Source organism: Scleropages formosus, chromosome 21 (assembly GCF_900964775.1).
Source record: "Scleropages formosus chromosome 21, fSclFor1.1, whole genome shotgun sequence".
Classification (NCBI taxonomy): domain Eukaryota; kingdom Metazoa; phylum Chordata; class Actinopteri; order Osteoglossiformes; family Osteoglossidae; genus Scleropages; species Scleropages formosus.
Genome location: NC_041826.1, coordinates 562,512 through 575,600, shown reverse-complemented (window position 1 = coordinate 575,600; position 13,089 = coordinate 562,512).

Below are 13,089 nucleotides of genomic sequence, written 5' to 3'. Positions count from 1 at the left end.
CTTGCTTGTTGCTATAATACTCTTGACTAACATACATACTCTAAACTGCTCTGGTAAGAACTAACCAGCAATATAAACTGTTCAGTTGTTATAAAATATACCTGAATATTAAGTGAAGTTGTACGTGTCAAGGGGGGTGTGGTGGCGCAGTGGGTTGGACCAGATCCTGCTCTCCGGTGGGTCTGGGGTTCGAGTCTTGCTTGGGGTGCCTTGCGACAGACTGGCGTCCTGTCCTGGGTGTGTCCCCTCCCCCTCCGGCCTTATGCCCTGTGTTGCCAGTTAGGCTCCAGCTCCCCGCGACCCCGTATGGGACAAGCGGTTCAGATAGTGTGTGTGTGTGTCTCAACTAAATAAATAAATGCACACATGTTTCAGTAATTCTTGAATCTTTAGAACTTTAGAACTATCATTTCAAGGAGCTGGATAGATTTCATACACTGGAATTAATGGAATGAGAGCCTAGCAGAACTAGGTAGGTTTCTGGAGTTTCCTGTGGGATTAAGCCAGCAAAAAAGCTGAGCATGGTGTCAGCAAAATGAACCAACAACCCAAAAGATCAAGGAAAACAAACAAAATCAAAGCACAAAAAGGATAATAGCAACAGCAACAGTTCAAGACTGCTGTGAAGTAGATGATGGGTCTGATCTGATAGAGAATCAGATTGAGCCATTTCTTTTCATAATGGGTCAGTTTTTGCCTGCTTTTATTAATACACAACCTGTCTCTGAATGTGATATGCATGCTAACTCACACGCCAACGATACAAATGTCTTTCTCACTGTATGCAAGATTTGAAAGAATTGTATTTTTCTTTTAGTTATCTCAGCATTATGGATGTTTCCTTGTAGTGATTTGACCTTGGGGAATGTCAAAAATATTCTAGGAACTGACAAGACACTATCTTCCATTAAAGGACTCAGCACTAGCAATGATGGAATATAGCATTTCTCTACTGTTGTCTATAGGAGGATCAAACCATATCCCCAAAAATAAGACTGCACGACTTTTAAATCGGAAAAGGCAGCCACTTGCCAAGTTTAATGTCCTGGCAGTTGTTCTTTATGTTTTTTCTCCATAAACCAAAGAAATATTTTAAGCAAAAATAATGAACATTATTTACTAATGTATAAAATACACCCTCCCTCCCATCAAGTGGGTAGAATGACAACAGAGCACAGCAGACCAGCCTACCCTAGAGCCAGTGCCACCATCTGGTATAGTGGAATGTCTATCTCTTTGCATAAGAGCATGAGGACTGCTGCACAAGGAGGACAAGCCATCCATGTACAGCAGATGCACACTTGTAACACTTGTGCAAAACTGTATACAGAGAGAATACAGTAATACATTTGGTTGGAGGATGGAACCCAAAGAGGTGGGATAGCTGAAGATCTTCTTGTACAAACGGTTGCAGCTGTGGCTGTGCTGATGCCTCATTCGTGTCCCACAAGAATACCATCTACAACTTAGCTGTTAGCCATGTTTTTATGTAATAGCATTTATTGCAAAGAACTTAAGATTCTTATCAATTCCAGGCAGATGTCAATGAGAGAGCAGGCACAGTGCATGGGACAAGTTGCTTGGAAAGCAGGATAACAGAAAAAGCCTGCTCGTAACTAATGTGACTTTACCCCAGAGGCCCTGAGCAGTCTGGTGCAGGACCAGTACCAAATTTCAGGGTGGGTTTTATTGTTCTCACTGGGTCAGCAGATGGAGAATTACTGCAAAGCTTATTTGCAACCAAGAGTTGTCTGCAAAAGTACACATCAGTCACTGGGATTACCACTGGCTTTTAATAAAATTACATTTGTTTTGCTCCTCCGTGAACTGCCACCTTACCGTGGTGGAGGGGTTTGAGTGCCTGAATGAGTCCAGGAGCTATGTTGTCTGGGGCTATATGCCCCAGGGAGGGTCTCCCATGGCAGACAGGTCCTGGATGACAGACGAGACAAAGCGCGGTTCAAAAACCCCTTATGAAGGAAAACTCAAGGCTTTCGTTTACCCCGCCCGGTATGGGGTCACCGGGGCCCCACCCTGGAGCCAGGCCTGGGGGGGGGGGCTCGCATGCGAGCGCCTGGTGGCCAGGTCTATGCCCACGGGGCCTGGCCGGGCTCAGCCCGGAGCCATGACGTGGAGCCGCTCTTCGGTGGGCTCACCACCTGCCGGAGAGACCGTAAGGGGCCGGTGCATTGTGATTTGAGCGGTGGTCGGGGCCGAGTGCCCGGCCGACCCAAACCTCGGGCACCAATTCTGGTTTTTGGGACTTGGAATGTTACCTCACTAGCGGGGAAGGAGCCTGAGCTGGTGCGGGAACTTGAGAGATACCGTCTAGATATAGTCGGGCTCACTTCCACTCACAGCTTGGGTTCTGGAACCACTCTCCTCAATCGAGGGTGGACTCTCCACTATTCTGGCATTGCCCAAGGTGAGAGGCGGCGGGCTAGTGTGGGCTTATTAATAGCCCCCCAGTTCAGCCGCCATGTGTTGGACTCTACCCCGGTGAATGAGAGGGTCGTCTCCCTACGCCTTCGGGTCAGGGAACGGTCTCTCACTGTCGTTTGTGCTTATGCGCCTAGCGGCAGTGTAGAGTACCCGGCCTTTTTAGAGTCCCTGGGGGGCGTGCTGGAAAGTGCTCCCACTGGGGACTCTGTCGTTCTACTGGGGGACTTTAACGCCCACGTGGGCAGCGACAGTGATACCTGGAAGGGGCGTGATTGGGAGGAACGGCCTCCCTGATCTGAACCCGAGCGGTGAGTTGTTATTGGATTTCTGTGCTAGTCACGGTTTAGCCATAACAAACACCATGTTCATGCATAAGGGTGTCCATCAGTGCACTTGGCACCAGGACACCCTAGGTCGGAGGTCGATGATCGACTTTGTAGTCATTTCTTCTGACCTTCAGCCATATGTCTTGGACACTCGGGTGAAGAGAGGGGCTGAGCTGTCAACTGATCACCACCTGGTGGTGAGTTGGATTCGATGGCGAGGGAAAAAGCTGGACAGACCTGGCAGGCCCAAACGCATAGTGAGGGTCTGTTGGGAACGTTTGGCGGAGGCCCCTGTCAGAGAGGTCTTCAACTCCCACCTCCGACAGAGCTTCAACCAGGTCCCGAGGGAGGTGGGAGACATCGAGTCAGAATGGACTATGTTCCACACCTCCATTGTCGGGGCGGCGGTTCGGAGCTGCGGCCATAAGGTCTCCGGTGCCTGTCGCGGCGGCAATCTCCGAACACGGTGGTGGACACCGGAAGTAAGGGATGCCGTCAAGCTGAAGAAGGAGTTCTATCGGGCCTGGCTGGCTCATGGGACTCCTGAAGCAGCTGACAGGTACTGACGGGCCAAACGGAGCGCGGCTCTGGCAGTCTCCGCGGCAAAAACTCGGGCTTGGGAGGAGTTCGGTGAGGCCATGGAGGAAGACTTTCAGTCGGCCTCAAAGAGATTCTGGCAAACCGTTCGGCGACTCAGAGGGGGGAAGCGGTGTTCCACAAACACTGTTTACAGTGGAAGTGGTGCGCTGCTGACCTCAGCTGAGGATGTTCTCGGGCGGTGGAAGGAGTACTTTGAGGATCTCCTCAATCCCTCCGACACGCCTTCTGTAGAGGAAGCTGAGGCTGGGGACTCGGAGGGGGACTCGTCCATTACCCTGGCTGAAGTTGCTGAGGTAGTCAAAAAACTCCTCGGTGGCAAGGCTCCGGGGGTGGATGAGATCCGCCCCGAGTTTCTCAAGTCTCTGGATGTTGTGGGGCTGTCTTGGCTGACACGCCTCTGCAGCATCGCGTGGAGTTCGGGAACGGTGCCTCTGGACTGGCAGACCGGGGTGGTGGTCCCTCTTTTTAAGAAGGGGGACCGGAGATTGTGTTCCAACTACAGGGGGATCACACTCCTTAGCCTCCCTGGGAAAGTCTATGCCAGGGTACTGGAAAGGAGAATCCGACTGATAGTCGAACCTCGGATTCAGGAGGAGCAATGTGGTTTTCGCCCTGGCCGTGGAACACTGGACCAGCTCTATACCCTCACTAGGGTGCTGGAGGGTTCGTGGGAGTTTGCCCAACCAGTCCATATGTGTTTTGTGGACCTGGAGAAGGCATTCGACCGTGTCCCTCGTGGCATCCTGTGGGGGGTACTTCGGGATTATGGGGTTCGGGGCTCGTTGCTACGGGCTGTTCGTTCCCTGTATGACTGGAGTAGGAGCTTGGTTCGCATTGCCGGCAGTAAGTCAGACCTGTTCCCGGTGCATGTTGGACTCCGCCAGGGCTGCCCTTTGTCACCGATTCTGTTCATTATCTTTATGGACAGAATTTCTAGGCGCAGTCAGGGAACGGAGGGTGTCTGTTTTGGTGGCCGCGAGATCTCGTCTCTGCTTTTTGCGGACGATGTGGTCCTGTTGGCTTCATCAAGTCAAGACTTGCAGCGTGCACTGGGGAGGTTTGCAGCCGAGTGTGAAGCGGCGGGGATGAGAATCAGCACCTCCAAATCCGAGGCCATGGTTCTCAGTCGGAAAAAGGTGGATTGCCCCCTCCGGGTTAGGGGGGAGTTGCTCCCTCAAGTGGAGGAGTTTAAGTATCTCGGGGTCTTGTTCACGAGTGAGGGAAAAATGGAGCGGCAGGTTGACAGACGGATCGGTGCGGCGTCCGCAGTAATGCGGTCATTGTACCGGTCTGTTGTGGTGAAGAGGGAGCTGAGTCGTAAGGCGAAGCTCTCAATTTACCGGTCGATCTACGTTCCTACCCTCACCTATGGTCATGAACTCTGGATCATGACCGAAAGAATGAGATCGCGGATACAAGCGGCAGAAATGAGCTTCCTCCGCAGAGTGGCTGGGCGCACCCTTAGGGATAGGGTGAGGAGCTCAGTCACCCGGGAGGAGCTCGGAGTAGAGCCGCTGCTCCTCCGCATCGAGAGGAGCCAGTTGAGGTGGCTCGGGCATCTGTTCCGGATGCCTCCTGGACGCCTCCCTGGGGAGGTGTTCCGGGCTTGTCCCACTGGGAGGAGGCCTCGGGGCAGACCCAGGACACGTTGGAGAGACTGTGTCTCCCGGCTGGCCTGGGAACGCCTTGGGGTTCCCCCAGAGGAACTGGAGGAGGTGTGCGGGGAGAGGGAAGTCTGGAGGACACTGCTCGGACTGCTGCCCCTGCGACCCGGCCCCGGATAAAGCGGAGGAAGATGGATGGATGGATGGACATTTGTTTTGACTGCGTATCAGGAGCCAAATATGAAAAGTCCATGTGTAATATTACAGACTGTCCTAGTTTTGGACAGTATCTCATCATGAAATTAAACGACAGTTTACAGTTTTTTTACAGGTACTATAGCACCAGTCTGCCTATGTAACTTCCAGTGACAACTTATGCACCAGCATTCTGTATCAGCTGCAGAGGTTTGATGGCAGTAGTGGGAGGGCCACACTGGGGAGACTTGCAGTAGTCCAGACGGGATGTCACCATATCCTGGATAAGTAGTAGGGCAGAGTCAGTTGTGACGTAAGGATGGATCCTTTGAATATTATGAAGGATGTATCTGCAGGACCGGATTGTGGCTTTGATGTGCTGAGAGAAAGACAGACTCTTAGCCGAGGAGGTAGGCAAAATGAGTAAGTTGTCCAGTTTGATCGATAGATTGAACCACGCGTGATGATAGGACGGGCCATCTGGGAGGTGAAGAATCTCTATTTTGGAGAGGTTGAGTTGGAGGTGGTGATCAGACATCCATGCAGAGATGTCCGACAGGCAGACAGCAATGCATGTGGAAATGTCTTATGCTCCAGGTGGAAAGGAGAGGAAGAGTTGGGTATCATCAGCATAGCAGTGGTATTTGAATTCATGGGAGGTTATGACCTGGCCGAGGGAGGAGGTATAGATTGAGAAGAGAAGAGGACCCAGTACCGAGCCCTGTGGAACACCGGTGGAGAGAGGCAGAGGAGAAGAACAAGAGCTCCGCCAGACCACTTGATAGGATCTATCAGAGAGGTAGGACTCAAACCATCTTAGTGCCACACCTTTGATCCCAAGCTGGTTAAGAGAGGAGAGCAGAATCCGGTGGTTGACGGTGTCAAATGCTGCAGACAGATCAAGGAGGATTAGGCAGCTCTAGTAGATTGGAGAGCATCAGACACCACCAGAAGCACCATCTCAGTGGAGTGACTAACTTTGAAACCAGACTGATATCCATCAAGGAGATGGTTCCATATGAGGAAATCAGATAGTTCATCACAGGCCACTCACTCTAGAGTTTTAAAGAAGAGGGAGACTGGTCTGTCGTTTTGGGATCTAGGGAGGGTTTCTTTGGTATGGTAAGTGCCGAGTCAAAGCCAACCCAAAGCCAACCCATAGCAACCACTCACATGGTTTTCAGGGCAAGTCAAGGGAGGAAACAGAGGTGGGTTGCCAGGTCCTTCCTTTGCATGGCAGGGGAGGCAAACACAGGGAGAAAGACAGGGCCACCGCACCCCAAGCAGGACTCGAACCCCAGACCTGCCACAAAGCAAGGCACGGGCCAAACTCACCACACCACCGCACCCCTTGAGGGTTTCTTTACCAGAGGTGAAATGAGAGCAGTTTTAAGGAAGCTAGGAAACAGCCAGAGGAGAGCAAGGAGTTGATGAGCTTAGAGATGAAGGTGGAGAGTTGCGGGGATTTTGCATATGACTAGCATTTATCACTCAGCATATTTAATGGTATAACTAGCATTTATTACTCAGTACAGAAGTTTTCAAATGTGATTAACATTATAAAATGTGGATTAATAAGATAGCAAATTTTAAGTTATGCGATCTTCCCCTACAAGGGACATGGTGGTGCAGTGGATTTGACCAGGTCCTGCTCTCCGGTGGGTCTGGGGTTTGAATCCCGCTTGGGGTGCCTTGTGATAGACTGGTGTCCTGTCCTGGGTGTGTCCCTTCCCCCTCCAGCCGTATGCCCTGTGTTGCTGGGTCAGGCTCCAGCTCCCCGCAACCTTGCATATGACAAGCAGTTTCAGATAATGTCTGACTTTCCCACAAATGTGTTAATGGCACCTCAACATTTGTTCTTCAGGCATTTACACTTAGTGGTCACTTTATTAGGTACAGCTACAGTGTAAAAATACTGTTAATATACATATATTTAACTGTAAAGTCACACAAAATATCCATGTTGTCTCAAATCCTAAGGTTGCAGGTTCAGATCTCACCTACTGCTGTAGTAAGAGCTCTGTCTTTGCACATAAAATTTAGTTATCCTGAAAAAAGTACTGTCCTTAAAACTGCTCCAGTAAAACTACCCAGCTCTATAAATAGGTAAATTACAGGTAGCCTGACATTGCAAGTTGCTTCGGAGAAAAGTCTCAGCTAAATAACGTAACGTAACGTGTAAGGTAAATGTTTATATGTATCACAGAAAAAAAAACTATAGGAACGCGATTAGGAATTGGTGATATTCTGGTAAAGTTTTATGCAGCTACTTGTGTGATGAACATCGGTGCATATGGTGAAGAAACAAACTAGCTGTACTTAAGAATCACACATATGCAGCTATGTCTCTTTCTCCTAATGTAATGCTCAAATTGTATTATCTATGAGATATACGTCACTTTGAAGAAAAGTGTCTGCTAAATGAATAAATGTAAATGTGAAATACAAAGACCCAAGTATTTTAGTTGGTGTAATTCCTTTTGCCCAACACTGTATATATCAAGTCATGTGGCTCACTGTCTCTGGAGGAGAGCGCTAGGTGTAAATGGCCAGGTGTACCTAATAAGTAGTGGATGAGTATATCGCTGCAGCCTCCTGGTCTTTGGCCTGATATCTTAAACCCCTGTACCGCAATACCTGGACAAAGGATAGCAGATGGGTTTTTCTAATAGACCAAATTCTCACCTTCTGTGAGCTCTAGTTTGTGTGGGCTGCCATATAGAGCTCACACCTGACAGCCTCACTTACATTAATCTCAATGACTGAAGACATTTTGACACGCACACACACATACCATGAAAGGCATTTTTAATTATTCTTTATGGCTAAAATTTAAAAGGCCCAGTGCTGCACAAAACATTTTTAAACCAAAGGTTTCAATATTGCGCTGAAACTATTTTATACTTCATATATGTCAATAGCTGAAAAGTGCTACAGACACATGTAGTGTAACTGGAAATAGACAAAATTATGATATATAAAGACATCCATCCATCCATCTTCCTCCGCTTTATCCGGGGCCGGGTCACGGGGGCAGCAGTCCGAGCAGTGTCCTCCAGACTTCCCTCTCCCCGCACACCTCCTCCAGTTCCTCTGGGGGAACCCCAAGGCGTTCCCAGGCCAGCCGGGAGACACAGTCTCTCCAACGTGTCCTGGGTCTGCCCCGAGGCCTCCTCCCAGTGGGACAAGCCCGGAACACCTCCCCAGGGAGGCGTCCAGGAGGCATCCGGAACAGATGCCCGAGCCACCTCAACTGGCTCCTCTCGATGCGGAGGAGCAGCGGCTCTACTCCGAGCTCCTCCCGGGTGACTGAGCTCCTCACCCTATCCCTAAGGGTGCGCCCAGCCACTCTGCGGAGGAAGCTCATTTCTGCCGCTTGTATCCGCGATCTCATTCTTTCGGTCATGATCCAGAGTTCATGACCATAGGTGAGGGTAGGAACGTAGATCGACCGGTAAATTGAGAGCTTCGCCTTACGACTCAGCTCCCTCTTCACCACAACAGACCGGTACAATGACCGCATTACTGCGGACGCCGCACCGATCCGTCTGTCAACCTGCCGCTCCATTTTTCCCTCACTCGTGAACAAGACCCCGAGATACTTAAACTCCTCCACTTGAGGGAGCAACTCCCCCCTAACCCGGAGGGGGCAATCCACCTTTTTCCGACTGAGAACCATGGCCTCGGATTTGGAGGTGCTGATTCTCATCCCCGCCGCTTCACACTCGGCTGCAAACCTCCCCAGTGTACGCTGCAAGTCTTGACTTGATGAAGCAAGCAGGACCACATCGTCCGCAAAAAGCAGAGACGAGATCTCGCGGCCACCAAAACAGACACCCTCCGTTCCCTGGCTGCGCCTAGAAATTCTGTCCATGAAGATAATGAACAGAATCGGTGACAAAGGGCAGCCCTGGCGGAGTCCAACATACACCGGGAACAGGTCTAACTTACTGCCGGCAATGCGAACCAAACTCCTGCTCCGGTCATACAGGGAACGAACAGCCCGTAACAGCGAGCCCCGAACCCCATAATCCCGCAGCACCTCCCACAGGATGCCACGAGGGACACGGTCGAATGCCTTCTCCAGGTCCACAAAACACATATGGACTGGTTGGGCAAACTCCCACGAACCCTCCAGCACCCTAGTGAGGGTATAGAGCTGGTCCAGTGTTCCACGGCCAGGGCGAAAACCACATTGCTCCTCCTGAATCCGAGGTTCGACTATCAGTCGGATTCTCCTTTCCAGTACCCTGGCATAGACTTTCCCAGGGAGGCTAAGGAGTGTGATCCCCCTGTAGTTGGAACACAATCTCCGGTCCCCCTTCTTAAAAAGAGGGACCACCACCCCGGTCTGCCAGTCTAGAGGCACCGTTCCCGAACTCCACGCGATGCTGCAGAGGCGTGTCAGCCAAGACAGCCCCACAACATCCAGAGACTTGAGAAACTCGGGGCGGATCTCATCCACCCCCGGAGCCTTGCCACCGAGGAGTTTTTTGACTACCTCAGCAACTTCAGCCAGGGTAATGGACGAGTCCCCCTCCGAGTCCCCAGCCTCAGCTTCCTCTACAGAAGGCGTGTCGGAGGGATTGAGGAGATCCTCAAAGTACTCCTTCCACCGCCCGAGAACATCCTCAGCTGAGGTCAGCAGCGCACCACTTCCACTGTAAACAGTGTTTGTGGAACACTGCTTCCCCCCTCTGAGTCGCCGAACGGTTTGCCAGAATCTCTTTGAGGCCGACTGAAAGTCTTCCTCCATGGCCTCACCGAACTCCTCCCAAGCCCGAGTTTTTGCCGCGGAGACTGCCAGAGCCGCGCTCCGTTTGGCCCGTCGGTACCTGTCAGCTGCTTCAGGAGTCCCATGAGCCAGCCAGGCCCGATAGAACTCCTTCTTCAGCTTGACGGCATCCCTTACTTCCGGTGTCCACCACCGTGTTCGGAGATTGCCGCCGCGACAGGCACCGGAGACCTTATGGCCGCAGCTCCGAACCGCCGCCCCGACAATGGAGGTGTGGAACATAGTCCATTCTGACTCGATGTCCCCCACCTCCCTCGGGACCTGGTTGAAGCTCTGTCGGAGGTGGGAGTTGAAGACCTCTCTGACAGGGGCCTCCGTCAAACGTTCCCAACAGACCCTCACTATGCGTTTGTATAAAGACAAATTGATGTAGTTTTTAACTGTTATATTATTGTCCATTGTAACACAAGTTTTGTGAGTGAGTGTGTGTGTGTGTGTGTTGCAGCATCCTGTCAGATGGACTCCACAGCTGCAATTTGCACTTTTTCCCCTCTCTCTTCTACTGCACTCCAGTAGAAATTAACCCTCTTCTGGAGGTAAATTAGAAATTAGCGTGAGGCAAGAAAAACTTCACTGGTGTCAGAAAAGCATTGTAAAGTCAGTGATGAGATCAAATTAATGAAAGCACTTTTGTTCTGCAATGTAGGATCCGTGAGGTGCTGGCCTGCAATAGCCTCTTTCCCTGGGAGCTGGTGTACGTTTTCCAGCAGGTGTTGAAGGACTTCCTCTCCAGGGAGGAGGAAGAAGCAGGGCCTGCTGGGACCTATACCAGTCGCAACCCAGTGAAGCAGGCTGTGGCCACACCTACAGCTAGGAACAGTAGTGAACTGCGGCAGGAAGAGATCCCAACCATCTCCAGCCATGTAGACCGGACCATGCGCTGGACCTGCTCCTACACAACACAAAGGGACTGGGACCTGCCTTACTACTCCCCTTCCTATGACCAGTACCCTCAGGCCTACAGCACCGTGCTGTAGAGCAACGTGCCCTCATGCATGTTTTGGCGCTCAGGATGCTACTAAGGACTCCCAAGAAGGCCTCTACCCCACCTAACATTGCTGTCCTCTTCCTGATGTGGATTACGTTTTGACGATGTCAACCAGAAGAAACAGTACGGTATTTGCAGTGTGCCAGCCCCAAGCATGGCAAAATAAAAGACACAGAGCCAAAAGTGCATGTCATGAGGGCACCTGTAGAACCTGTGCGCAGTACTCTGTCCTCATACTCTGAATGTTTGAGTTACATATTTTTGAAGATGTAAATGTTTTCCTATCAATGTGTTCTGTCTTAGAGGGGGTGCGGTGGCGCAGTGGGTTGGACCGCAGTCCTGCTCTCCGGTAGGTCTGGGGTTCAAGTCCCGCTTGGGGTGCCTTGCGACGGACTGGCGTCCCGTCCTGGGTGTGTCCTCTCCCCCTCCGGCCTTACGCCCTGTGTTGCCGGGTAGGCTCCGTGACCCTGTATGGGACGAGCGGTTCTGAAAATGTGTGTGTGTGTGTGTGTGTGTGTGTGTGTGTGTGTGTGTGTGTGTGTGTGTTCTGTCTTATTTTCGTAACTTGTCTGTTTTCACAATTTTCAAAGGAAGTGAATATCACCTCTGTTTCTGCATCCAGGCATTAGTTGGCAGTAAAACACATGCCAAAGAAGGAACACGGGACTGGATTAATTCAACTTGTTGCCAATGTTTACAGCCCATGTCTGATGTTACTCAGTGTTGATGATCAATAAAAAAGGGCAAAATTGTGCATGCTTATGGCATAAATGGGTCAACATTCAGCAGTAAATGGACATAGTTGGAGACTGCAAATCTTTGTCAGTCATTTTAAATTAATTTTCATTTTAATTAAGGTTAATGTTAAAAATTATTTATTTTTGTGTGAGTGTCACGGAGTGAGTGTGTTTCACGGATGCATGGTTGAGTAACCCCTTATAAGTAGTGTATCTAACAATGTAGTCACCTTGGTGAATAAGGTGCGTGGGTTAGTAACGCTACATAGTATCTGTTGTAAGTCGCTTTGGACAAAAGCGTCTGCTAAGTGAGTAAATGTAAATGTAAATTTGTTACAGTTATACTCAAGTTGAAGGCTTGGTGTACTTCTTGGGGAGGTTGAAAAACCACTCTGTGACCCCTAGTTAGCATTCTAGGACACAAGGCATCAGACGTGCCTTTGTCTGTGCAATACCCACACCTATGCATAGTCGTGCCTTCATGAGCTGTGTAAGCTGTGTCTCTAAATATTCATTTTAACTAGACATGTAAGCTAACATGTAAGTTGTGTGGTCTTTAACCTTGTCTGTAGACTGGATTGGAAAAGGCATTTACTGCTATTAAATCTTTAATTCACATGATCTGGGACTGGTGTGAAAAGCTTGTCTTTCTTCACATTAATGTGGACTTCAGTTTCTGTCTAAACACTTCCAGTTCTGTTTTTGTCTGTTATCATACAGTATAGGCAATACTGTGGCCAATACCTTTTTCAGGAGGGAGTAAACAGGAACTAAAATGTAATACATTGCATTGCCAACAAGCGCTTGTCACAAATGGAGCTGTGGCAAACAAGAGCCTACCTGGCAATGGAGGGCATAGGGCCTAGGAGAGAGAGGAGGACATACCCCGGAGAGGACGCCAATCTGGCGCAAGGCACCTCAAGCGGGACTTGAACCCCAAACCCACCAGAGAGCAGGATCCAGTCCAACCCACTGTGCTACCACACCCCCCTAACATAAAGGCATTATTTTTAAAATATTACTTAAGTTAATAGAAGCACACAAAATACTTATTCCAACCTACTAACTTGGTGAAAAGCAGATGATGTGAAACTAATATTGTGTTTTAACTGAAAATTTTTACTGATGAAAAAACAGTTATACCTCATTTTATCCAGCCTCATCTCTGAGCATTGGGGGTGTCCATTCATGGATGTAAAGCGCATAGTGCACCTAAACTTACATTTATTAATTTAGCTGACGCATTTCTCCAAAATGACTTCTATTGAACGCTGTGTATAAGTATCAGCCTATACTTTACTCACCCAAGGTGACTTACAGCTCTAGATATGCTGCAGTATATGAGTCACTCATCCATATACCAGCAAAACACACTTTCTCTCTGTCACTCACTCACACACAC